This window comes from Pseudophryne corroboree, chromosome 7 (genome assembly GCF_028390025.1).
Source record: "Pseudophryne corroboree isolate aPseCor3 chromosome 7, aPseCor3.hap2, whole genome shotgun sequence".
Taxonomy (NCBI): domain Eukaryota; kingdom Metazoa; phylum Chordata; class Amphibia; order Anura; family Myobatrachidae; genus Pseudophryne; species Pseudophryne corroboree.
In genome coordinates this window covers 152,294,051-152,319,946 of record NC_086450.1, presented here as the reverse complement: position 1 = coordinate 152,319,946, position 25,896 = coordinate 152,294,051, and positions in this window count along the sequence as shown.

Sequence of the window (25,896 nt, the reverse complement as noted above, 5' to 3'; positions counted from 1 at the left end):
GTTTGGTCAGAATGAGAATCAGGAAGTTAATTAACAGGCTGGAATCATCTGTGCAGCCCAGGAAGGATCAGACACAGCCTCAGGAACAGGTGTCAGGTGAATGCAGCTTAGTGAGAAAAAACTGCACCATAGAGGAAATGCAAGCTACTGTATTTGAATAGCAGGAGCTCAGGAACTCTTCACCTAGATGAGACTAGGCTAGACAGTGTACTGGCGATTTTGCATAACCAGTGCTGGGAATTTATACCACTGGGTTGGCTGTGAGTGGCTGGAGTGAATCAGGTGACGGAGCCTTGTCCTGGCTGGGCATGGATTGGCTGATTTACGGTCAGCTGACCGGGACCAATATGGCAGTACCCAGGCCTCAGTGCTGGAATGCATTGAGGCCCCGTATCCTCTAGAAAGCATGGCTGACAGTGCTGCCAGGGCACCAGGGAGCGGGCACGGTTGGTCATAAGTGTAGACAAATCCAGACAACAGGTGTCAAGCCATGTGTTGCCTCTGTCAATCTGTAATAAGTAGGGGTAAGGATGTTAACCACCTAGGAACATTCTCCCTTATACGTCACCTTCAGCGCATTCATCAGAAGTCACTGTCAAGTTGTGAAACATTGGGTAAGAGCGTAAGTGCTCCACTTACACCCAAATCCCTTCTTCCTTTTGTACCCAAGGTCCTGCAAGCCACACCACCAATTCCCTCAAAGTCAACTTCCTCCTCAGTCAGGAACATCAGTAGTCCTGCAGGCCATGTCACTGGCAAGACTAAGAAGTCCTTTCCTAACCGGGATTCCTCCAGAGGATCCTTGAGTGGTACGCCTACTGCTGTAGTTGCTGCCGCTGATGTTGTTGCTGCTGGGAGTCGATCGTCATCCCAGAAGGGAAGTCGGAAGACCACTTTTACTACTTCAACTAAGCAATTGACTGTCCAACAGTCCTTTATGAGGAAGATGAAATATGACAGCAGTCATCCTTTTGCAAAGCTGATAACTGAGGCCTTGACAGCTATTTTGGTGTTAGACGTGCGTCCAGTATCCGGCATTAGTTCAGTGGGACTTAGAGAATTGTTTGAGGTAGTGTTTTCCCGGTACCAAATCCCATCTAGGTTCCACTTCATTAGGCAGGCAATACCGAGAATGTACAGAGACGTCAGAAAAAGTGTCCTAAAAAATGCAGTTGTACCCACTGTCCACTTAACCATAGACATGTGGACAAGTGTAACATGGCAGACTAAGGACTATATGACTGTGACAGCCCACTGGGTAGATATATTGCCTCCCACAGCAACAACAGCAGCGGCACCAGTAGCAGCATCTTGCAAACGCCAACTCGTTCCTAGGCTAGCTACGCTATGTATCACCGTTTTCTTTAAGAGGCACACCGCTGACAACCTATTATGGAAACTGAGGGACATCACACAATGGTTTACCCAAATTATACTCTCCTGGGGATTTGTGATATCGGACAACGCCACCAATATTGTCCGTGTATTACATCTGGGCAAATTCCAGCACGTCCCATGTTTTGCACATACAATTAATTTAGTGGTGCAGAATTTTTTGAAAAATAACGGCCGTGCAGGAGATGCCGTTGGTGACCCGAAAAATTGCGGGTCACTTTTAGCATTCAGCCACCACGTGCCAAAGACTGGAGTGCCATCAAACACTCCTGAACCTGCCATGCCATCACCTGAAGCAAGAGGTGGGAAATAGGTAGAATTCAACACTCTATATACTTCAGAGGATCGAGGAGCAGCAAAAGGCCAATCATGCCTATACATCCACCTACGATATAGCCAAAGGAGGGGGAATGCACCTGACTCAAGTACAGTGGAGAATGATTTCCATCTTGTGCAAGGTTCTCCAACCCTTCGAACTTGCCACACGTGAAGTCAGTTCAGACACTGCCAGCTTGAGTCAGGTCATTCCCCTCATCAGGCTTTTGCAGAAGCAGCTGGATAAATTGAAGGAGGAGCTAAGATGGAGCGATTCTGCAAAGTATGTGGGACTTGTGGATGGAGCCCTTCTTTCGCTTTGCCAGGATTCAAGTGTGGTCAATCTGCTAAAATCAGAGCACTATATTTTGGCCACTGTGCTCGATCCTAGGTTTTAAGCCTATGTTGCATCTCTCTTTCCGCCAGACACAAGTCTGCAGAGGTTCAAAGACCTGCTGGTGAGAAAATTGTCAACTCAAGCAGAACGTGACCCGTCAACATCTCCTCCTTCATTTTCTCCCACAACTGGGGCTGCAAGAAAAAGGATAAGATTTCCTAGCCCACCCACTGGCGGTGATGCAGAGCAGTCAGGAACGAGTGCTGACATTTGGTCTGGACTGAAGGACCTGCCAATGATTACTGAAATGTCTACTGTCACTGCATATGATTCTGTCACCATTGAAAGAATGCTGGAGGATTATATGAGTGACAGCATCCAAGCAGACATGTCGGACAGTCCGTATGTATACTGGCAGGAAAGAGAGGCAATTTGCATGCTCTTGCACAAACTAGCTTTATTTTACCTAAGTTGCCCCCCCCCCCCCCTCCCCCTCCAGTGTGTACTCCGAAAGAGTGTTTAGTGCAGCTGGTAACCTTGTCAGCGATAGGCATAGGAGGTTACTTCCACAAAATGTGGAGAAGATGATGTTCATCAAAATGAATTATAAATTCCTTCAGTAAGACCTTGACCAGCAATTGCCTCCAGAAAGTACACAGGAACCTGTGATGGTGGATTCCAGTGGGAACGAATTAATACTTTGTGAGGAGGAGGAGGATGTACACAGTGAAAGGAATCGAAGGATGAGGATGAGGTCGACATCTTGCCTCTGTAGAGCCAGTTTGTGCAAGGAGAGATTGATTGCTTCTTTTTGGTGGGGGCCCAAACAAACCAGTCATTTCAGCCACAGTCGTGTGGCAGACCTTGTTGCTTAAATTATTAGTTTGTTAAAGTGTGCATGTCCTGTTCATACAACATAAGGGTGGGTGGGAAGGCCCAAGGACAATTCCATCTTGCACCTCTTTTTCTTCTTTGCATCATGTGCTGTTTGGGGACTAGTTTTTAAAGTGCCAACCTGTTTGACACTGCCATACAACTCCAGGGGTACTGCCGTATAAGTCCAGGGGTACTGCCGTATAAGTCCAGTCCAGTGGTGCTTTCTTGTGCTGCATCAGTACAGTGGTGGTGTCCTGTGCTGTATATTATTTACTCCAAATAAAAGGGTTATATACATTACTTCTATTATTATCCAAATAATTTTTCCAGGGTTTGCCCTGTGTGGTAAAGGGGTACGCTTGCCTGTGCTGCATATTATTATAATAGCTATTATTATAATAGCTCCAAATAAAAGGGTTATTATTATCCAAATTTATTTTACAGGCTTTGCCGTGTGTATGTGTGTGTGTGGTTTAGGGGTATGCTCTCCTGTGCCACAAATATTGTGCGTGTATTACATCTGGGCAAATTCTAGCACGTCCCATGTTGTTTCTGCTGCACACTTATGTCGCTTAGCTTAGTCATACAGTTACCTCATTGCACCTCTTTTTCTTCTTTGCATGATGTACTGTTTGGGGCCTAGTTTTTTTAAGTGCCATCCTGTCTGTAACTGCATTGCCACTCCTAGATGGGCCTGGAGTTTGTGCCGCACACTTGTGTTGCTTAGCTTAGTCATCCAGCCACCTCGGTGAAACTTTTAAGCCTAAAAACAATATTGTGAGGTGTTTAGAATAGACTGGAAATGAGTGGAAATGAATGTTACTGAGGTTAATAATACCGTACGATCAAAATTACCCCCAAATTCTGTGATTTTAGCATTTTTTATGTTTTTTTTTCAAAAATCATCCAGATCCAAAACCAAAACACGAAAGGGTGGTTTTGGCAAAAACAATCCAGATCCAAAAGACGAGAATGGAACTAGAACCAAAACCAAAACACGAAAAGTGCCCGCCGCACATCTCTACTAATAACATAGAGTCTCTATGGCTAAGAATGATTTGAGGAAACTAAACCACTATTAGCAACTGGTGACTTTGGTCAGAAAAACATACATTTAAAATCTGTTTATTGCATATGCAAGAAAATTCCAGCATATGGTCAACCGCTGAGTGCAAGTCGCTTGTTTAATCAAAAAGGGTCAATCAAGGTCAAACCTATTTAGAATCTGTAAACTTGAATATATTTGGAGACTGACCTACAACATAATTGATGTCTCAAATGCCTATAGCTTAGCACATTTTGTATTTCCATTATTATACAGTAGTTTTCAATTATTTTTTTATCCATTTAAAGGGAACATTTCCTTTTTTATAGCATTCATTGCTTATAGTATATACTTGGGATGTGCACTTGAAATTTTTCGGGTTTTGTGTTTTGGTTTTGGGTTCGGTTCCGCGGCCGTGTTTTGGGTTCGACCGCGTTTTGGAAAAACCTCACCGAATTTTTTTTTGTCGGATTCGGGTGTATTTTGGATTCGGGTGTTTTTTTCAAAAAACCCTAAAAAACAGCTTAAATCATAGAATGTGGGGGTCATTTTGATCCCAAAGTATTATTAACCTCAAAAACCATAATTTCCACTCATTTTCAGTCTATTCTGAATACCTCACACCTCACAATATTATTTTTAGTCCTAAAATTTGCACCGAGGTCGCTGAATGACTAAGCTAAGCGACCCTAGTGGCCGACACAAACACCTGGCCCATCTAGGAATGGCACTGCAGTGTCACGCAGGATGGCCCTTCCAAAAAACACTCCCCAAACAGCACATGACGCAAAGAAAAAAAGAGGCGCAATGAGGTAGCTGTGTGAGTAAGCTAAGCGACCCTAGTGGCCGACACAAACACCTGGCCCATCTAGGAGTGTCACTGCAGTGTCACGCAGGATGGCCCTTCCAAAAAACACTCCCCAAACAGCACATGACGCAAAGAAGAAAAAAAGAGGCGCAATGAGGTAGCTGTGTGAGTAAGATAAGCGACCCTAGTGGCCGACACAAACACCTGGCCCATCTAGGAGTGGCACTGCAGTGTCACGCAGGATGGCCCTTCCAAAAAACACTCCCCAAACAGCACATGACGCAAAGAAAAAAAGAGGCGCAATGAGGTAGCTGTGTGAGTAAGCTAAGCGACCCTAGTGGCCGACACAAACACCTGGCCCATCTAGGAGTGGCACTGCAGTGTCACGCAGGATGGCCCTTCCAAAAAACACTCCCCAAACAGCACATGACGCAAAGAAGAAAAAAAGAGGCGCAATGAGGTAGCTGTGTGAGTAAGATAAGCGACCCTAGTGACCGACACAAACACCTGGCCCATCTAGGAGTGGCACTGCAGTGTCACGCAGGATGGCCCTTCCAAAAAACACTCCCCAAACAGCACATGACGCAAATAAAAATGAAAGAAAAAAGAGGTGCAAGATGGAATTGTCCTTGGGCCTTCCCACCCACCCTTATGTTGTATAAACAGGACATGCACACTTTAACCAACCCATCATTTCAGTGACAGGGTCTGCCACACGACTGTGACTGAAATGACGGGTTGGTTTGGACCCCCACCGAAAAAGAAGCAATTAATCTCTCCTTGCACAAACTGGCTCTACAGAGGCAAGATGTCCACCTCATCATCATCCTCCGATATATCACCGTGTACATCCCGCTCCTCACAGATTATCAATTCGTCCCCACTGGAATCCACCATCTCAGCTCCCTGTGTACTTTGTGGAGGCAATTGCTGCTGGTCAATGTCTCCACGGAGGAATTGATTATAATTCATTTTAATGAACATCATCTTCTCCACATTTTCTGGAAGTAACCTCGTACGCAGATTGCTGACAAGGTGAGCGGCGGCACTAAACACTCTTTCGGAGTACACACTTGTGGGAGGGCAACTTAGGTAGAATAAAGCCAGTTTGTGCAAGGGCCTCCAAATTGCCTCTTTTTCCTGCCAGTATAAGTACGGACTGTCTGATGTGCCTACTTGGATGCGGTCACTCATATAATCCTCCACCATTCTTTCAATGGTGAGAGAATCATATGCAGTGACAGTAGACGACATGTCCGTAATCATTGTCAGGTCCTTCAGTCCGGAACAGATGTCAGCATCAGCAGTCGCTCCAGACTGCCCTGCATCACCGCCAGCGGGTGGGCTCGGAATTCTGAGCCTTTTCCTCGCACCCCCAGTTGCGGGAGAATGTGAAGGAGGAGATGTTGACAGGTCGCGTTCCGCTTGACTTGACAATTTTGTCACCAGCAGGTCTTTGAACCCCAGCAGACTTGTGTCTGCCGGAAAGAGAGATCCAAGGTAGGTTTTAAATCTAGGATCGAGCACGGTGGCCAAAATGTAGTGCTCTGATTTCAACAGATTGACCACCCGTGAATCCTTGTTAAGCGAATTAAGGGCTCCATCCACAAGTCCCACATGCCTAGCGGAATCACTCCCTTTTAGCTCCTCCTTCAATGCCTCCAGCTTCTTCTGCAAAAGCCTGATGAGGGGAATGACCTGACTCAGGCTGGCAGTGTCTGAACTGACTTCACGTGTGGCAAGTTCAAAAGGTTGCAGAACCTTGCACAACGTTGAAATCATTCTCCACTGCGCTTGAGACAGGTACATTCCACCTCCTATATCGTGCTCAATTGTATAGGCTTGAATGGCCTTTTGCTGCTCCTCCAACCTCTGAAGCATATAGAGGGTTGAATTCCACCTCGTTACCACTTCTTGCTTCAGATGATGGCAGGGCAGGTTCAGGCGTTTTTGGTGGTGCTCCAGTCTTCTGTACGTGGTGCCTGTACGCCGAAAGTGTCCCGCAATTCTGCTGGCCACCGACAGCATCTCTTGCACGCCCCTGTCGTTTTTTTAAAAATTCTGCACCACCAAATTCAAGGTATGTGCAAAACATGGGACGTGCTGGAATTTGCCCATATTTAATGCACACACAATATTGCTGGCGTTGTCCGATGCCACAAATCCACAGGAGAGTCCAATTGGGGTAAGCCATTCCGCGATGATCTTCCTCAGTTGCCGTAAGAGGTTTTCAGCTGTGTGCGTATTCTGGAAACCGGTGATACAAAGCGTAGCCTGCCTAGGAAAGAGTTGGCGTTTGTGAGATGCTGCTACTGGTGCCGCCGCTGCTGTTCTTGCGGCGGGAGTCCATACATCTACCCAGTGGGCTGTCACAGTCATATAGTCCTGACCCTGCCCTGCTCCACTTGTCCACATGTCCGTGGTTAAGTGGACATTGGGTACAACTGCATTTTTTAGGACACTGGTGAGTCTTTTTCTGACGTCCGTGTACATTCTCGGTATCGCCTGCCTAGAGAAGTGGAACCTAGATGGTATTTGGTAACGGGGGCACACTACCTCAAGAAATTGTCTAGTTCCCTGTGAACTAACGGCGGATACCGGACGCACGTCTAACACCAACATAGTTGTCAAGGCCTCAGTTATCCGCTTTGCAACAGGATGACTGCTGTGATATTTCATCTTCCTCGCAAAGGACTGTTGGACAGTCAATTGCTTGGTGGAAGTAGTAAAAGTGGGCTTACGAATTCCCCTCTGGGATGACCATCGACTCCCAGCAGCAACAACAGCAGCGCCAGCAGCAGTAGGCGTTACACGCAAGGATGCATCGGAGGAATCCCAGGCAGGAGAGGACTCGTCAGAATTGCCAGTGACATGGCCTGCAGGATTATTGGCATTCCTGGGGAAGGAGGAAATTGACACTGAGGGAGTTGGTGGGGTGGTTTGCATGAGCTTGGTTACAAGAGGAAGGGATTTACTTGTCAGTGGACTGCTTCCGCTGTCGCCCAAAGTTTTTGAACTTGTCACTGACTTATTATGAATGCGCTGCAGGTGACGTATAAGGGAGGATGTTCCGAGGTGGTTAACGTCCTTACCCCTACTTATTACAGCTTGACAAAGGCAACACACGGCTTGACAAATGTTGTCCGCATTTCTGGTGAAATACTTCCACACCGAAGAGCTGATTTTTTTGGTATTTTCACCAGGCATGTCAACGGCCCTATTCCTCCCACGGACAACAGGTGTCTCCCCGGGTGCCTGACTTAAACAAACCACCTCACCATCAGAATCCTCCTTGTCAATTTCCTCCCCAGCGCCAGCAACACCCATATCCTCCTCATCCTGGTGTACTTCAACACTGACATCTTCAATCTGACTATCAGGAACTGGACTGCGGGTGCTCCTTCCAGCACTTGCAGGGGGCGTGCAAATGGTGGAAGGCGCATGCTCTTCACGTCCAGTGTTGGGAAGGTCAGGCATCGCAACCGACACAATTGGACTCTCCTTGTGGATTTGGGATTTCGAAGAACGCACAGTTCTTTGCGGTGCTTTTGCCAGCTTGAGTCTTTTCAGTTTTCTAGCGAGAGGCTGAGTGCTTCCAACCTCATGTGAAGCTGAACCACTAGCCATGAACATAGGCCAGGGCCTCAGCCGTTCCTTGCCACTCCGTGTGGTAAATGGCATATTGGCAAGTTTACGCTTCTCCTCCGACAATTTTATTTTAGATTTTGGAGTCCTTTTTTTACTGATATTTTGTGTTTTGAATTTTACATGCTCTGTACTATGACATTGGGCATCGGCCTTGGCAGACGACGTTGCTGGCATTTCATCATCTCGGCCATGACTAGTGGCAGCAGCTTCAGCACGAGGTGGAAGTGGATCTTGATCTTTCCCTAATTTTGGAACCTCAACATTTTTGTTCTCCATATTTTAATAGGCACAACTAAAAGACATAGAGGTAGCTACAGCCGTGGACTACCGTACTGTGTCTGCTGCTAATATAGACTGGATGATAATGAGATGAAATCAATATATATATATATATATATAATATCACTAGTACTGCAGCCGGACAGGTATATATATTTATTATGTAATGACTGATGACGGACCTGCTGGACACTGTCAGCTCAGCAGCACCGCAGACTGCTACAGTAAGCTACTATAGTAGTATGTATAAGGAAGAAAGAAAAAAAAAAAAACCACGGTTAGGTGGTATACAATTATGGATGGACGAGCGACTGCCGACACAGAGGTAGCTACAGCCGTGGACTACCGTACTGTGTCTGCTGCTAATATAGACTGGATGATAATGAGATTAAATCAATATATATTATATCACACTAGTACTGCAGCCGGACAGGTAGATATATTTATTATGTAATGACTGATGACGGACCTGCTGGACACTGTCAGCTCAGCAGCACCGCAGACTGCTACAGTAAGCTACTATAGTAGTATGTATAAAGAAGAAAGAAAGAAAAAAAACCACGGGTAGGTGGTATACAATTATGGATGGACGAGCGACTGCCGACACAGAGGTAGCTACAGCCGTGGACTACCGTACTGTGTCTGCTGCTAATATAGACTGGATGATAATGAGATGAAATCAATATATATATATATATAATATCACACTAGTACTGCAGCCGGACAGGTAGATATATTTATTATGTAATGACTGATGACGGACCTGCTGGACACTGTCAGCTCAGCAGCACCGCAGACTGCTACAGTAAGCTACTATAGTAGTATGTATAAAGAAGAAAGAAAAAAAAAAACCACGGGTAGGTGGTATACAATTATGGATGGACGAGCGACTGCCGACACAGAGGTAGCTACAGCCGTGGACTACCGTACTGTGTCTGCTGCTAATATAGACTGGATGATAATGAGATTAAATCAATATATATATATATAATTTCACACTAGTACTGCAGCCGGACAGGTAGATATATTTATTATGTAATGACTGATGACAGACCTGCTGGACACTGTCAGCTCAGCAGCACCGCAGACTGCTACAGTAAGCTACTATAGTTTTATGTATAAAGAAGAAAGAAAAAAAAAAAACCACGGTTAGGTGGTATACAATTATGGATGGACGAGCGACTGCCGACACAGAGGTAGCTACAGCCGTGGACTACCGTACTGTGTCTGCTGCTAATATAGACTGGATGATAATGAGATGAAATCAATATATATATATATAATATCACTTATACTGCAGCAGGACAGGTATATATATTTATTATGTAATGACTGATGACGGACCTGCTGGACACTGTGTTTTGATTCCCGTACTCCAGACCAGAGGAGATCTTATGGCAGAGGTCTGAGTACTGGAAAGATATGCTGGTTACGGGAATAGGAAAGCCTAGTAACCCCTGGCGCCCTAACTCCGTTGTCTCGCCCGTGTTATCAGAAATCCCCTGCGAGACTATGGTTGCTTGAGCCCATGGCAGCCGCGTTCGAAGGGCGGATTATGTCTGCCCAACCCCGATGCCCCCTCAGGTCTTAATGGGAGACAAAGGGAAATCCGAGACAGGGTGATAACAAGGGGCCCTCTGACTAAGCAACCAGGCCAGGGGTTACAAGCTATCTAACTTAACCAAAAGTATGTGCGGACAAACCGCCAGGGAAAAGGACAACCAAAGATCCACTGATCCGTTACTCCTATCCAGCACCGCTGGATACCAGAGTGGACTTGTGGGAGCGGAACCCTCCGCAAAAGCTCCAGAACACAATAAAACTAAATAATAAATAGTAAGCGGTCAAGCCGCAACACACGGCTACGCCGCGACTCACGAACACCACAGGATGTTAAAGGTGCTCGGTAGGACTCCAGGAATAGCTGACAAATTCCGAGTACTGGATCACTGAGGACAGGAACAACCGAATTGAGCAGGACTGGAAACTCTCTGTAACTGACACAGCCAACAGGAAGCTAACACCGGCGTCTGTGAGAAGTCCTGAGAGTGCTTTTATTAGGAAACCCTCCAATCCGGATCCAGACAGGGTAATAATAATTATGCCGTGCAGCTGCATGCTGCACGGCCAGGATACAATTTGACCTGATTAATTAGACCTAGCAACGGGGAACGCGGTCCGACAGTGGCGTCCCCGTTGCTATGGTCTGAGCGGCTCCGTGCGCCCGGCGTCTAGCGTTGCTAGGGAGCCGGCGGCTGTCTGCCTGCGGCGTCCCTAGTTGCTAGGCGCCGGGCCGCACTGACGGGCGGACCCTCGGCGCCTAACAGTACCCCCCCCTTGAGGAGGGGTCAAGGAACCCCTAAGGCCAGGTTTCTGAGGAAATTCTCGAAAAAATGCCCTTTTGAGCCTCGGGGCATGGAGATCCTCGTCCAGGACCCAAGACCTTTCTTCTGGACCATAACCTCTCCAATGTACCAAAAAATAAAGCCGACCCCGGGACAACTTGGAATCGAGAACCTTCTCCACTAAGAACTCCTGCTGACCCTGTACGTCTATTGGTGATTTCCCCTGAGAGATCTTGCGAGGAAATTTACTGAACGAAAAATATGGTTTTAACAAGGAGCAATGGAAGGTATTTCCGATCCGTAAAGTTTTTGGTAACCGTAACCGGAAAGCCACTGGATTGACTTTTTTGATAATATGAAATGGTCCAATAAATTTAGGACCCAATCTGGCCGAGGTTTGTCGATGCTTAATGTTGCGAGTCGACAACCATACCCTATCTCCAACTTTAAAAGTGCATGGCCGCCGGAGCCTGTCAGAAAATTTTTTCTCCCGAAATGCCGCTTTTCTGAGAGCCAGGTGCACTTTTCTCCAAATGAGTTTGAGATGAGAGGTCAAGGTCAGTGAGGAGACAGAGGAATGTTGAAAAAAGGAATTAGCTCTGGGGTGAAAACCAAAAACTGTAAAAAATGGAGATACATTGGTGGAGGAATGACAGGCATTGTTGTAAGCAAACTCTGCTAACGGAAGAAACTCAGACCAGTCATTTTGGAGTTTGGCCGAGTACAAACGCAAATATTGTTTTAATGATTGATTGACTCGCTCAGTCTGCCCGTTGGATTGGGGATGGTAGCCAGACGTTAAAGATAATTTCATCTTCAATGAGGCACAAAAAGACTTCCAAAATTGTGCAATGAATTGTGGACCCCGATCAGAAACAATATCAGTGGGTAACCCATGGAGTCTGAAAACATGGCGGAGGAACAAGACTGCCAATCCCTGGGCAGATGGCAATCGGGGAAGAGCAATGAAATGGGCCATCTTGCTAAAACGGTCCACTACCACCCATATGACTCGGCATCCGGCTGACAGAGGAAGGTCCACCACAAAATCCATGGAAATATGAGACCATGGCCTAAGAGGAACATTCAAGGGCAAAAGTTGACCGATAGGCAAGGAACGGGGAACCTTATGCTGTGCACAGACCTGACAAGAAAAAACAAACTCCTTAATGTCTTTGGAAAGACCAGGCCACCATACCGAGCGGGAAACTAATTCAAAAGTTTTAGCGATCCCCGGATGCCCGGCAACTTTGCTATCGTGAAACTCCGTCAAAACCGTTGCTCTCAAAAACTCGGGGACAAAAAGACGACCAGCAGGAGTATTACCAGGAGCTTGATGTTGAAGCTGCTTCAACTGGGTAAATAAATCTTGTGTGAGGCCTGCCCGAATGACTGAAGACGGAAGTATGGGAGTAACAGGACTGTTGTCTTGAACTGGAAGAAAACTGCGTGATAGATCATCTGCCTTAGTATTCTTGGAACCTGGCCTGAAGGTGATAATGAACTTGAAACGAGTAAAAAATAAAGCCCAACGAGCTTGCCGGGCATTCAGCCGTTTAGCTGATTCAATGTATTGAAGATTTTTGTGATCAGTCAAAACTGAAATGGTATGAGTGGCTCCTTCAAGCCAATGTCTCCACTCCTCGAAAGCCCATTTAATAGCCAGTAATTCCCGGTTACCAACATCGTAGTTGGATTCAGCAGACGAGAATTTCCTGGACATAAAGGCACAAGGATGTAATTCTAGGGAATCCGGATCCTTCTGAGACAGGATAGCCCCTACTCCAACCTCCGAGGCATCGACCTCAACAATGAAAGGCAATTCTGGGTTGGGATGTCTGAGGACAGGGGCTGAGACAAAGGCTTGTTTCAAGGCCTGAAAAGATAACTCCGCTTCACGTGACCAGTTGGTAGGATCTGCTCCCTTTTTAGTCAGTGCCACAATGGGAGCAACTAGGTCAGAGAAAGAGTGAATAAATCGTCTATAGTAATTCGCAAACCCTAAAAAGCGCTGAATTGCTTTCAAATTGGTGGGTTGCGCCCAACTAAGGATGGCTTGGAGCTTCTTTGGTTCCATACAGAATCCCCGAGGGGAAATAATGTACCCTAAAAAGGATACCTCCGTGACATGAAATTCACACTTCTCCAGCTTGGCATAAAGGTGATTTTCACGTAATTTTTTTAAAACCTGACGCACCTGGGTAACATGTTGTTCTATAGAGTCAGAATATATCAAAATATCGTCTAAGTAGACTACAACGAATCTTCCAAGAAATTCACGGAGCACATCGTTAATGAGATCCTGGAAAACTGCCGGAGCGTTGGACAGGCCGAATGGCATAACCAGATACTCATAGTGGCCTGACTGAGTACTGAATGCCGTTTTCCACTCATCCCCTGACTTGATTCTGATGAGGTTATATGCTCCTCTTAGGTCAATCTTAGAAAAAATCACAGCCGAACGTAGCTGATCAAAGAGGACAGAAATCAGCGGCAAAGGGTAAGTATTCTTTACTGAGATTTTATTCAAGGATCTAAAGTCAATGCAGGGTCTGAGTGATCCATCCTTCTTCTCCACGAAGAAGAAGCCTGCACTTAAAGGGGATTTAGATGGCCTGATAAATCCTTTCCCTAGGCTTTCTTTAACATACTCATTCATGGCCACAGTTTCAGGTCCGGACAATGCATATAACCTTCCCTTAGGCAAAGTGGCACCAGGAATTAACTCAATAGCACAATCATAAGGCCTATGGGGAGGCAGAATATCCGCATTGCCCTTGGAAAATACATCAACAAAATCCTGGTATTCCACAGGAATGGGTGCGGGAATGACAGCAGCAATTCTGATGGGAAGCGTAATACATTCCTTATTACAGATGGTACCCCATTGTAAGATCTCCCCCAACTGCCAATCAATGATGGGATTATGAAAGGCCAGCCAAGGGTGACCCAGAACCACAGGAACTGCTGGGCAATGGGTAAGGAAAAACTCAATCTTTTCAGAATGCAGAGCTCCTACCGAAAGAAGAACAGAAGGTGTACAGAGAGAAATAACCCCATTGGACAAGGGACTCCCATCTAAACCATGCATGGTGATACACCTACCCAGGGCTAACTGAGGAATACCTAAGGCCTTGGCCCATGTTAAATCCATAAAGTTCCCTGCAGCTCCACTGTCCACAAAAGCCGAGACCGAGGAACAGAGGCTGCCAAAGGAAACTTTAGCTGGAACTAACAGTGAATTATTTGAGGAGATAAGCTGTAAACCAAAGTGAACCCCCTCACCACTCACTTGGTCGAGGCGTTTCCCGACTTGTTCGGACAACTACGGGCAAAATGTCCCTTACCCCCACAGTATAAACAAAGACCAGAATTTTGCCTTCTGGTTCTTTCTTCAGGAGACAGTTTGGAGAGGCCTATCTGCATGGGCTCCTCTATGTCCACAGGAATGGAAAAAACACAAGGAGTAGACCCGACAGATGCTCCTTTTTCAGCCCTCCGCTCTCTGAGACGACGATCAATCTTAATAGAGAGCTCCATGAGTTTATCGAGAGTCTCAGGAGCGGGATACTGAAGGAGACTGTCTTTTATAGACTCAGATAAGCCGAGGCGAAACTGACTGCGCAGGGCTGGGTCATTCCATCCACAGTCGTTCGACCAACGGCGAAACTCCGTACAATAAATCTCTGCGGGATTCCTACCCTGTCTGAGAGCACGCAACTGACTCTCGGCGGATGCCTCTCTATCAGGGTCGTCATACAAAAGCCCTAGGGACCCCAGAAAGGCGTCTACAGACAATAAAGCTGGATCGTCTGTCTTTAAACCAAAAGCCCAGGTCTGAGGATCCCCCTGTAGCAGAGAAATAATAATTCCTACCCGCTGAGATTCCGTACCTGAGGAGACTGGTCTTAAACGAAAATACAGTTTAAAAGATTCTTTAAAATTAAAAAACTGCTTTCTATCCCCAGAAAAACGGTCAGGCAGATGCATTTTTGGTTCAGGAATGACCCTCGGGGAAGTCCGTAACAGATCTTCCTGTGACCTCACCCGAAGGGACAGATCCTGAACCATCTGAGTAAGCTCTTGAATCTGGCTAACTAAAAGCTGGCCCGGATTTGGCCCAACTCCGGTGGGATTCATGAGGCTGACAAATCTCCCAACTGAATAAGGGAAAAAATTAACTCCTGTTAATTTTAAATTTTAGTATGGCCGGTGTTAATGTTATGATTCCCGTACTCCAGACCAGAGGAGATCTTATGGCAGAGGTCTGAGTACTGGAAAGATATGCTGGTTACGGGAATAGGAAAGCCTAGTAACCCCTGGCGCCCTAACTCCGTTGTCTCGCCCGTGTTATCAGAAATCCCCTGCGAGACTATGGTTGCTTGAGCCCATGGCAGCCGCGTTCGAAGGGCGGATTATGTCTGCCCAACCCCGATGCCCCCTCAGGTCTTAATGGGAGACAAAGGGAAATCCGAGACAGGGTGATAATAAGGGGCCCTCTGACTAAGCAACCAGGCCAGGGGTTACAAGCTATCTAACTTAACCAAAAGTATGTGCGGACAAACCGCCAGGGAAAAGGACAACCAAAGATCCACTGATCCGTTACTCCTATCCAGCACCGCTGGATACCAGAGTGGACTTGTGGGAGCGGAATCCTCCGCAAAAGCTCCAGAACACAATAAAACTAAATAATAAATAGTAAGCGGTCAAGCCGCAACACACGGCTACGCCGCGACTCACGAACACCACAGGATGTTAAAGGTGCTCGGTAGGACTCCAGGAATAGCTGACAAATTCCGAGTACTGGATCACTGAGGACAGGAACAACCGAATTGAGCAGGACTGGAAACTCTCTGTAACTGACACAGCCAACAGGAAGCTAACACCGGCGTCTGTGAGAAGTCCTGAGAGTGCTTTTATTAGGAAACCCTCCAATCCGGATCCAGACAGGGTAATAATAATTATGCCGTGCAGCTGCATGCTGCACGGCCAGGATACAATTTGACCTGATTAATTAGACCTAGCAACGGGGAACGCGGTCCGACAGTGGCGTCCCCGTTGCTATGGTCTGAGCGGCTCCGTGCGCCCGGCGTCTAGCGTTGCTAGGGAGCCGGCGGCTGTCTGCCTGCGGCGTCCCTAGTTGCTAGGCGCCGGGCCGCACTGACGGGCGGACCCTCGGCGCCTAACACACTGTCAGCTCAGCAGCACCGCAGACTGCTACAGTAAGCTACTATAGTAGTATGTATAAAGAAGAAAGAAAAAAAAAAAACACGGGTAGGTGGTATACAATTATGGATGGACGAGCGACTGCCGACACAGAGGTAGCTACAGCCGTGGACTACCGTACTGTGTCTGCTGCTAATATAGACTGGATGATAATGAGATGAAATCAATATATATATATATAATATCACTAGTACTGCAGCCGGACAGGTATATATATTTATTATGTAATGACTGATGACGGACCTGCTGGACACTGTCAGCTCAGCAGCACCGCAGACTGCTACAGTAAGCTACTATAGTAGTATGTATAAAGAAGAAAGAAAAAAAAAACACGGGTAGGTGGTATACAATATTATATATATATTATATACAATTATATATATATATATATATATATATATATTAAACTCACTGGTGGTGATTATTAAACTGGTGGTCAGGTCACTGGTCAGTGGTCACACTATCAGCAACTTGCAAGTAGTACTCCTAAGCAGACAATCACAATATATATTATACTGGTGGTCAGTGTGGTCACAATGGCAGTGTGGCACTCTGGCAGCAAAAGTGTGCACTGTACGTTATATGTACTCCTGAGTCCTGCTCTCAGACTCTAACTGCTCCCCACTGTCAGTGTCTCCCCCACAAGTCAGATAATACAGTCACACTATCTATCACTTCAGCAAGTAACTACTAGTACTCCTCCTAATGCTCCCCAAAATTACTACTGTGTCTCTCTCTACTGTCTCACTCTCTTCTCTATAAACGGAGAGGACGCCAGCCACGTCTTCTCCCTATGAATCTCAATGCACGTGTGAAAATGGCGGCGACGCGCGGCTCCTTATATAGAATCCGAGTCTCGCGATAGAATCCGATCCTCGCGAGAATCCGACAGCGGGATGATGACGTTCGGGCGCGCTCGGGTTAACCGAGCAAGGCGGGAAGATCCGAGTCGCTCGGCCCCGTGTGAAAAAAACTGAAGTTCGGGCGGGTTCGGATTCCGAGGAACCGAACCCGCTCATCCCTAGTATATACAGTATGTGCATTGAATCTCATATGAGTGTAAGTTCATATTCCACAGCTCTGTACATTAAGGGAAAACAGGAGGTAAAGATGGCTTTGCCAAAATGAGCTGACAATCTAATGAAGTGGGGAGTACGTGGGGCTGATGGAGATGTGATATTCCTGCATTTACAAAAAATAATACCCTGTGTGCAATATATAATAAGCAACTCAAGTTCCTAATTCTTAAATACAAAAAACACACACACACACACACACACACACACACACACACACACACACACACACACACACACACACACCAGTGTATTAAAGTGATCAAAATGAAAACAGACAAAAGTGACTTTTGAATAACAATTTACTTACTTTGTATTGTGAAATCGTAATTACACAACAAAATAAACATTTTTCTTGGGGCTGACTTGTAGGTCTGCCCCTATCTTGAGCTTTAGGCCAACCACCACATGACCCTAGGGGTAGTATTGGGAGCTGAGGTTGGTGGGCTGGTGGTTTGGCAAGTAGCAGTGGAAGTGCTAAGAGCAGCAGATGATTCTCTTAGGGCCATAATTCTCTTTGCAGGCTCAGTAGAGCCTCTGTTTGACCCTTAATTGCCAGAGTCATGTCTGCCATATGGCAAGCTAGATAAGCTGGCAATCTGTTTTGAGTACCTTGGGCCACTTATCTTTGTGTGTGCAATGTTGTGTAATTGGGATGAAATGCTGTTTAGCTGTGTTGTTTAAACTTTCATGAATTTTATCTGCATCTTATGTAAGGTACTGTATCCAGATATTGTAACATCTCTCCAACAGTTGGGATGGGTGGGGTTGTGGTTGTTGGCTGTTGGCATTGCTCTGTGTGCTCCTCATTATCTTCTACTGTGTTATTTGCAGGCTCTGGTATCTGGACCCCGGTGGGGATGATGTGGGTTTGGTCACCAAAATCCTCAATTACAGTTGGGGATGCTGTTGTTTTAGATTGTGATGGTCCTGAAAACAGAACATTTCAATAATCAAGTGGTGTTTTTGTTCATTTTGGTTTAGTATACTGCTAATTTCTTATGTTACATAATGTCACTTCTTACAAAGGTCACGTAGTTAACATATGAACTACTGTATTATGTGACAATATTGCAGACTTGCATGTGCCTGCTAAACCATGCCCTGATTTATTTTTTGTTTACATTTTTTTTAGCATCCACCAGCTTAATCAGCAGCTTCTATGTGTCACCTTTTAGAAGGTGCCTTTTTAGCAGGTGCGTCAGCTAAAGAAGGAAAAATATATCTTTGCCAAAATACTTATAATTCAATATAAAAAACAGTTATCCTCCATTGTTTATTCATTTGCCTTATCAAACTAACATAAAGCTTTATTTTACCAAAATCTAAAACACATATACAAATGTAAGAGTGCTGCTCAAAGATTGGGCACTAAACTTACAGAAAAAGTGTATGGCATTCATGACAAAATAATGCAATACGTTCATAATGATTTTGTTAATAACACTGTTAACATAATTTTGATCCCATACTCACTAGCTGCAGTTTGGGTGGACAGATGGTCAATGCTCTCAGTATGTGTCCCTGGGAGGATTTGAGGTGGGGTTACTTGTTTCAACTCATCCTCAAACAAATTGAACTGGATGCGGACTGCTGGGCCACCCTGTCTTCCTGCTTTCATGCAGCTCCGCAGCAAATTTTCCTTTAAGCACCCTCTTGATATCAGAGAAGCGCTTCTTACAATTGTCAATATAATGCTTGCATGCACTGATATCATTTACTGCCTGACAAAATCCTCTGGTATAAAGCCTTCATGCGGGCCAGGGATGTGTGGTGTGCTTCTGCTCCTAGCAGACTCTCATGCACTGGCACAATGGCATGCAGCATTGCTGCTGCAACTCATTTCTGTTTGCGTTTTTTGGTTGTCTCCTAGTAACCTGAAAGTTGGCTGCTGTGTGTAGCAGCACACCTGTTTGGGAATGCTACATTACCTGACTCCAGCCTGTTTCTTGTGAAAGTCATTAGCCTGGTGGATGGGCAGCAGCACAGCTGCAGAGATTCAGTACTTAGGGAAAGCTGGCTGTGCTGTGACTCTCATTGGTTCTTATCTCCTATATATGTGTTACATAGTATCTGAGGTTGAGAAAAGACAATTTGTTCATCGAGTTCAACCTACATGTAGTCTCCTATGCTGTATTATTTTTTAGGACTAATTTTGTCTGTTGCCAAAATCAGCTGTTATGATTATTATTATTTTTTAAGTAAGTATAGTGCGTAACTATGCACCATAACCCTGTATATCCTTATCCATTAGTGATTTATCTAACCCATTCTTAAAAGTGTTGACCGAGTCCATCATTACCACTCTCCAGGCAGGGAATTCCAAACACATATTGTCCATACTTTAAAAAAACCTTTATGCCTATGCATGTGATATCTCCTCTCCTCCAACCTAAGTGGGTGTCCACGCGTGCTCTGTGTTGATCTTACCAAAAACAGATCTCCTGCAAGCTCTGTGTATTGTCTCCTTATATATTTGTAAATGTTGATCATCTCTTAGTCTTCTTTTTTCCAGTGTGAACATGTCTAACCTTGCAAGCGTTTCCTCATATTCCAGCATCTCCATCCCCTTAATTAGTTTGGTTGCCTGCCTCTGAACCTTTTCTAGTTCCAAGATATCCTTTCTGTAGTATGGTGCCCAAAATTGTACATGGTATTCAAGATGTGGCCTCACTAGGGATTTATATAATTGGAGTATAACACTCTAGTCCTGTGCATCAATTCCCAGCTTTTTACATGCTAATACCTTGTTAGCTTTCTTTGCTGCATTCCTACTTTAGGTACTGCTGCTTAGTTTGCTATCTATGTGAACACCTAAGACTTTTTCCAGTAAAGAATCCCCTAATTTTATCCCATTTAGTATGTAGGTGTTATTTTTGTTCTTGCTACCAAAGTGCATTACCATATATTTGTCTGTATTGAAGCTGATTCTCCAGTTTGCTGCCCATGCTTCCAGTTTAACTAAGCCATTCTGGAGAGACTCAGCATCTCCCTTCATATTTATAACCTTACACAATTTGGTATCGTCTGCAACAATTGACACCATGCTCTCTAGATCTACTGCTAGATCGTTAATGAAAATGTTGACCAATAGTGGTCCAAGTACAGATCCCTGTGGCACACCACTTAGTACTTCAGTCCAATTTGAAAAAGTACCATTTACCACAATGTGCTGCTCCCTATTATCTAACCAATTTCTGACCCAAGTGCACATGGAGCTCCCTAGCCCTAGTTCATGTAATTTATAGATAAGTCTCATGTGCAGTACTGTGTCGAAAGCATTAGCAAAGTCTAAAAAGATTACATCCGCCTCCTTACCCTGATCAAGGTTCACACTAACTGTTTCATAAAAGCCTAATAAGTTTGTTTGACATGAACTATCCTTCACAAATCCATGTTGGTTCCTATTAATAACCTTATTGGCATCAAGGAATTTCTGTATACTATCCCTTAGAATACCTTCCAATATTTTCCCCAATATAGATGTCAGACTAACTGGTCTATAATTACCCAGTTCAGCTTTACTTCCCTTTTTGAATATCAGCACTACTTCCGCTATATGCCAGTCTTTGGGAACAATGCCTGATGTAAATGAGTCATTGAAGATCAATAATAGCGGTAATGCTAGTTCAGAGTGAAGCTCCATGAGAATCCTTGGGTGAATTCCGTCAGGACCAGGTGACTTATTAATCTTAATATTTTTTAATCTGTCACAGACTACCTCCTCACTCAAATATGCACTTAGCAGTGGAACATTATCCTTAATGAGATTGTGTGTTAATCCCTGCATCTGGTCCTCTCTTTGAAGACCGATGAGAAAAACTCATATAATTTGTCTGATATGTCATTATTGTTTTTTATTAAGACTCCCAGCTTGTCCATTAAAGGGCCTATACTCTCTTTTTTAAATATTTTGCTGTTGATATATTTTAAAAAAATTGGAGTTTGACTTGCTTTCCTTAGCTATTAGCTTTTCAGTTTCTGCTTTAGCCAGGTTGTCTGTCTCTCAATCCTTGCTGGTCATAGTTCCTGGTTGCAGCGGGAGCCTTTGTCTCTAGGTTCTAGTTCTAAACGTGGAATCCTTTGTCTGGTTATTCTGTTACTGTCCTCTGCAGTATTCCCGTGTTCAATTTTGTGTCAGTTGTATTGTCATCAGCATCCAATTCAGTTATACCTGTGTCTAGCTCTGTGTCATTTATGTAATTAGCAGCATCCAACTCAGTATTCCTGTTTCCAGCCCTGTGTCAGTACATAATCATCAGCATCCTACTCTGTGTCACTTGCATTGTCTGTTGTGATTGCTTTTGTTATTTCTGCTTATAGTACACCTCACTTTCTTGCTATACAATCTTGTGTTTCCTTAGTTATCCATCTTAATTGCATACCCTCAGTACTCCCTATGCCAGTGGCTATGTCTCTTCATTACTTTGGTCTAACTTCTTTCTAAAATGTATTGTCTGTTTACATATTTTATGTTCTCACCTCACCAGAAAGCTGAAAAGAGTTTGGGAGAGTTCTATGTTTAAGTGTCTGTTGTTTGTTCTCCAGTCTCTTGCCTTAGAGTAGTTCTTATCCTCTTTTGGACTTTCATTCCATCGGCATTGATTCAGGACACTCTGGGCTTGAGCTTATACTACCGTCAGTGGCGTTAAGTCCTGGTTGGCATCCCAGTACTGGTAGGTGCATAAATCCTTATGGGAAAAGTGGCTCTTATAGGCAAGAAGACCTGCTAGCATGTTTTATGGGACTCAACCTTGGGGGTTCAGGAGTCACTGCCAGAAGATTCTCAGAGTTCTCGGATTAAACCAAAGGAAGACTCTCCAATTGTAACAATTGCACAATTTTCTTCACAGGAAAAGCACACATTGCACCCAGCTTTAGTTTTGCCAGAGGCACAATTTGCTGCATCTCACCCTCCTCCTCCTCCTCCTCCTCCTCCACTAACATTGACAGTTAAAAAATGACTTTCTCCTCACTGCTCTCCTGACCCTCCATCCTCTTCCTACTAGAAATCCTGCTATAACAAAACACACGGCCTCTCACTGTCTAAGCTCTCTCCACCCTCACAAACCTATCAGTGAAATAAGTGCACAAGTAATACGTTTATGGGGAAAATTATGCCTAAATCAGGCAACTTTAAAAAGTCCAATTATACCAACACTTTCAAAGGCAAGAGCCTGCATATAATTAAACTTGCTTTTTGAGTTGCAATATTTTTACATCAGCACTTTTACCTCGCAGAACATTACATGCTGCTACAGTAGTTTCAGAAGATTCTTGTACCAAACTAAATCCGAGTCTTGGCGAGTATAAACCCACTTAAAAACCCAAACCCTATTACATTTCCCCCCTTTGATTTTGAACCACAGCCAACATCATCAGTATCCATATAAATCCCTTTACCTCCAGTAAATGATACAATCCCTAAAAAAACAGAAAAAGCCATACTGTAGACTCACTCTTAGAGACTATATGAACAATAAATTGACTATTACCATCTGAACATTCCAAGCACCACACCACATCAGCAACATCAAATACTGAGGTTTGCAGTATTATTTAGTTAATCCACATTCCCCAATACGGACAGATGACTGAAATGTTTAACATTTCTTCATTGCACATATGGCCACAAAATTGTGATGCTGGCAGAATATGACCAGTTATGCCCACAGATTATTAATTGTGTGAATTAAAAATATAGGAGCTAAAGCAGATTTGTTGGTAAAATATGTTTATTTTTAAAGCATGGCAAAAAAGTGTATTCCTGCACATGCACAGAGTCAATATATCTAAAGATATGTACACATCTGCATCTGCAGACTCCATTGACAATCCACTGATGGTGGCCAGTGCTGCAAGTATGGTGGTATGGGGTACCGGTAAGAAATTTCCAGCTGGTGCGCAGTACCGCCGGGCCGACCGCCGTACTTGCAGCCCGCTGCAGTGCTGTGTGTGTGAGAGAAGGAGAGCGGCCAGCGCGCGCCTCTCCTGTGTTCCTCAGTGTCAGTGATCATCCAGTCTACTCTCCCTCAGCAGCGTGTCTCTCAAATGAGGCACCGGTTTATGAGCCAATCAGAACTCATGGACCGGCAGCTGCAACTCCAGATTGGCTGCCGGTCCGCGAGCTCTGATTGGCTCATGAACCGGCACCTCATTTGAGAGACACGCCACTGCAGACCATCCGATGGATACTGGATGATCACTGACATAGAGGGACAGGAGCGATGCGGGCTGCGCTCTCCTCCGCTCACACAGTAGAGGTGAGCGGTGGGGAGGTGTAGGGGGAAGGCAGGTGTATTTAGCACTGTGGGGACATATGTGGCACTATGGGGGCATATGTGTACCTTGCACTTTGAGGGGGCATATGTGTATCTGCACTGTGGGGACATATCTGGCACTATGGGGGCATATGTGTACCTTGCACTGGGGAGCATATGTGTATCTGCACTGTGGGGACATATCTGGCCTATGGGGGCATATGTGGCACTGGCGGCATATGTGTACCTTGCACTTGGGGGAGATAATATGTGTTTCTGCACTGTGGGGACATATCTGGCACTATTGGGGCATATATGGCACTGGGGGCATATATGTACCTTGCACTTGGGGGAATCATATGTGTATCTGCACTTTGGGAACATATCTGGCACTATGGGGGCATATGTGGCACTGGGGGCATATGTGTACCTTGCACTGGTGGAGCATATGTGTATCTGGTATGGTGGGGACATCTCTGGCACTATGGGGGCATATGTTTTCCTTATAGATTGTAAGCTTGTGAGCAGGGCCTTCCTACCTCTATGTCTGTCTGTCTTTTCCCAGTTTTGTTCTAATTGTAAAGTGCAACTGATTATGCTGTGCTACATAAGAAACTGCTAATAATAAAACTAATAATAATATGTGGCACTGGGGACATATGTGTACCTTACACTAGGGGAGCATATGTGTATCTGCACTGTGGGGACATATCTGGCACTATGGGGGCATATGGTGGCACTGAGGGCATATGAGTACCTTGCACTTGTGGAGAATATGTGTATCTGCACTGTGGGGACATATGTGGTACTATGGGGGCATATGTGGCACTGGGGGCATATCTGTACCTAGCACTTGGGGGGCATATGTGTACATTACACTGGGGGAGCATATGTGTATCTGCACTGTGGGGACATATCTGGCACTATTGGGGCATTTGTGGAACTGGGGACATATGTGTACCTTGCACTAGGGGAGCATATGTGTATCTGCACTGTGGGGACATATCTGACACTATGGGGGTATATGTGGCAGTGGGGGCATATATGTACCTTGCACTGGTGGAGCATATGTGTATCCGGTATGGTGGGGAAATATCTGGCACTATGGGGGCATGTGTGGCACTGGGGGCATATGTGTACCTAGCAATTGGGGGGGCATATGTGTATCTGCACTGTGGAACATATCTGGCACTATGGGGGCATATGTTTTCCCTGAAGATTGTAAGCTTGTGAGCAGGGCCTTCCTACCTCTATGTCTGTCTGTCTTTTCCCAGTTTTGTTCTATAACTGTTGTTCTAATTGTAAAGTGCAACCAATTATGCTGCACTATATAAGAAACTGCTAATAATAAAACTAGTAATAATATGTGGCACTGGGACATATGTGTAAATTACACTGGGGGAGCATATGTGTATCTGCACTGTGGGAACATATCTGGCACTATGGGGGCATATGTGGCACTGGGGGCATATGTGCACCTAGCACTTGGGGGGCATATATGTATCTGCACTGTGGGGACATATCTGGCACATTTGGGGCATATGTGGAACTGGGGGCATATGTGTACCTTGCACTAGGGGAGCATATGTGTATCTGCACTGTGGGGACATACCTGGCACTATAGGGGGATATGTGGCAGTGGGGGCATATATGTACCTTGCACTGGTGGAGCATATGTGTATCCAGTATGGTGGGGAAATATCTGGCACTATGGGGGCATATGTGGCACTGGGGGCATATGTTTACCTAGCACTTGGGGGGCATATGTGTTTCTGCACTGTGGGGACATATCTGGCACAATGGGTGCATATGTGTGTAGTGGGGGCATATGTGTACCTTGCACTGGTAGAGTATATGTGTATCTGGTATGGTGGGGAAATATCTGTCACTATGGGGGCATATGTGGCACTGGGGGCATATGTGTACATTGCACTGTGTGGTATATGCGTATCTGCACTGTGGGGACATATCTGGCACTATGGGGTAAAAGTGGCAGTGAGGGCATATGTGTACCTTGCACTGGTGGAGCATATGTGTATCTGGTAAGGTGGGGACATATATGGCACTATGGGGGCATATGTGGCACTGGGGGCATATGTGTACCTTGCACTGGGGGACATATATGTATCTAGTATAGTGGGGCATACATTATGTGTATCTGGCATTTCATTATTGGGGGCATATGTGTATGTGCCACTATTGGGGGCATATGTATATCTGGCACTGTGTTATTTGGGACATTTGTGTATCTAGTCCACCATATGCATATAACGCCCCTATTTTCAT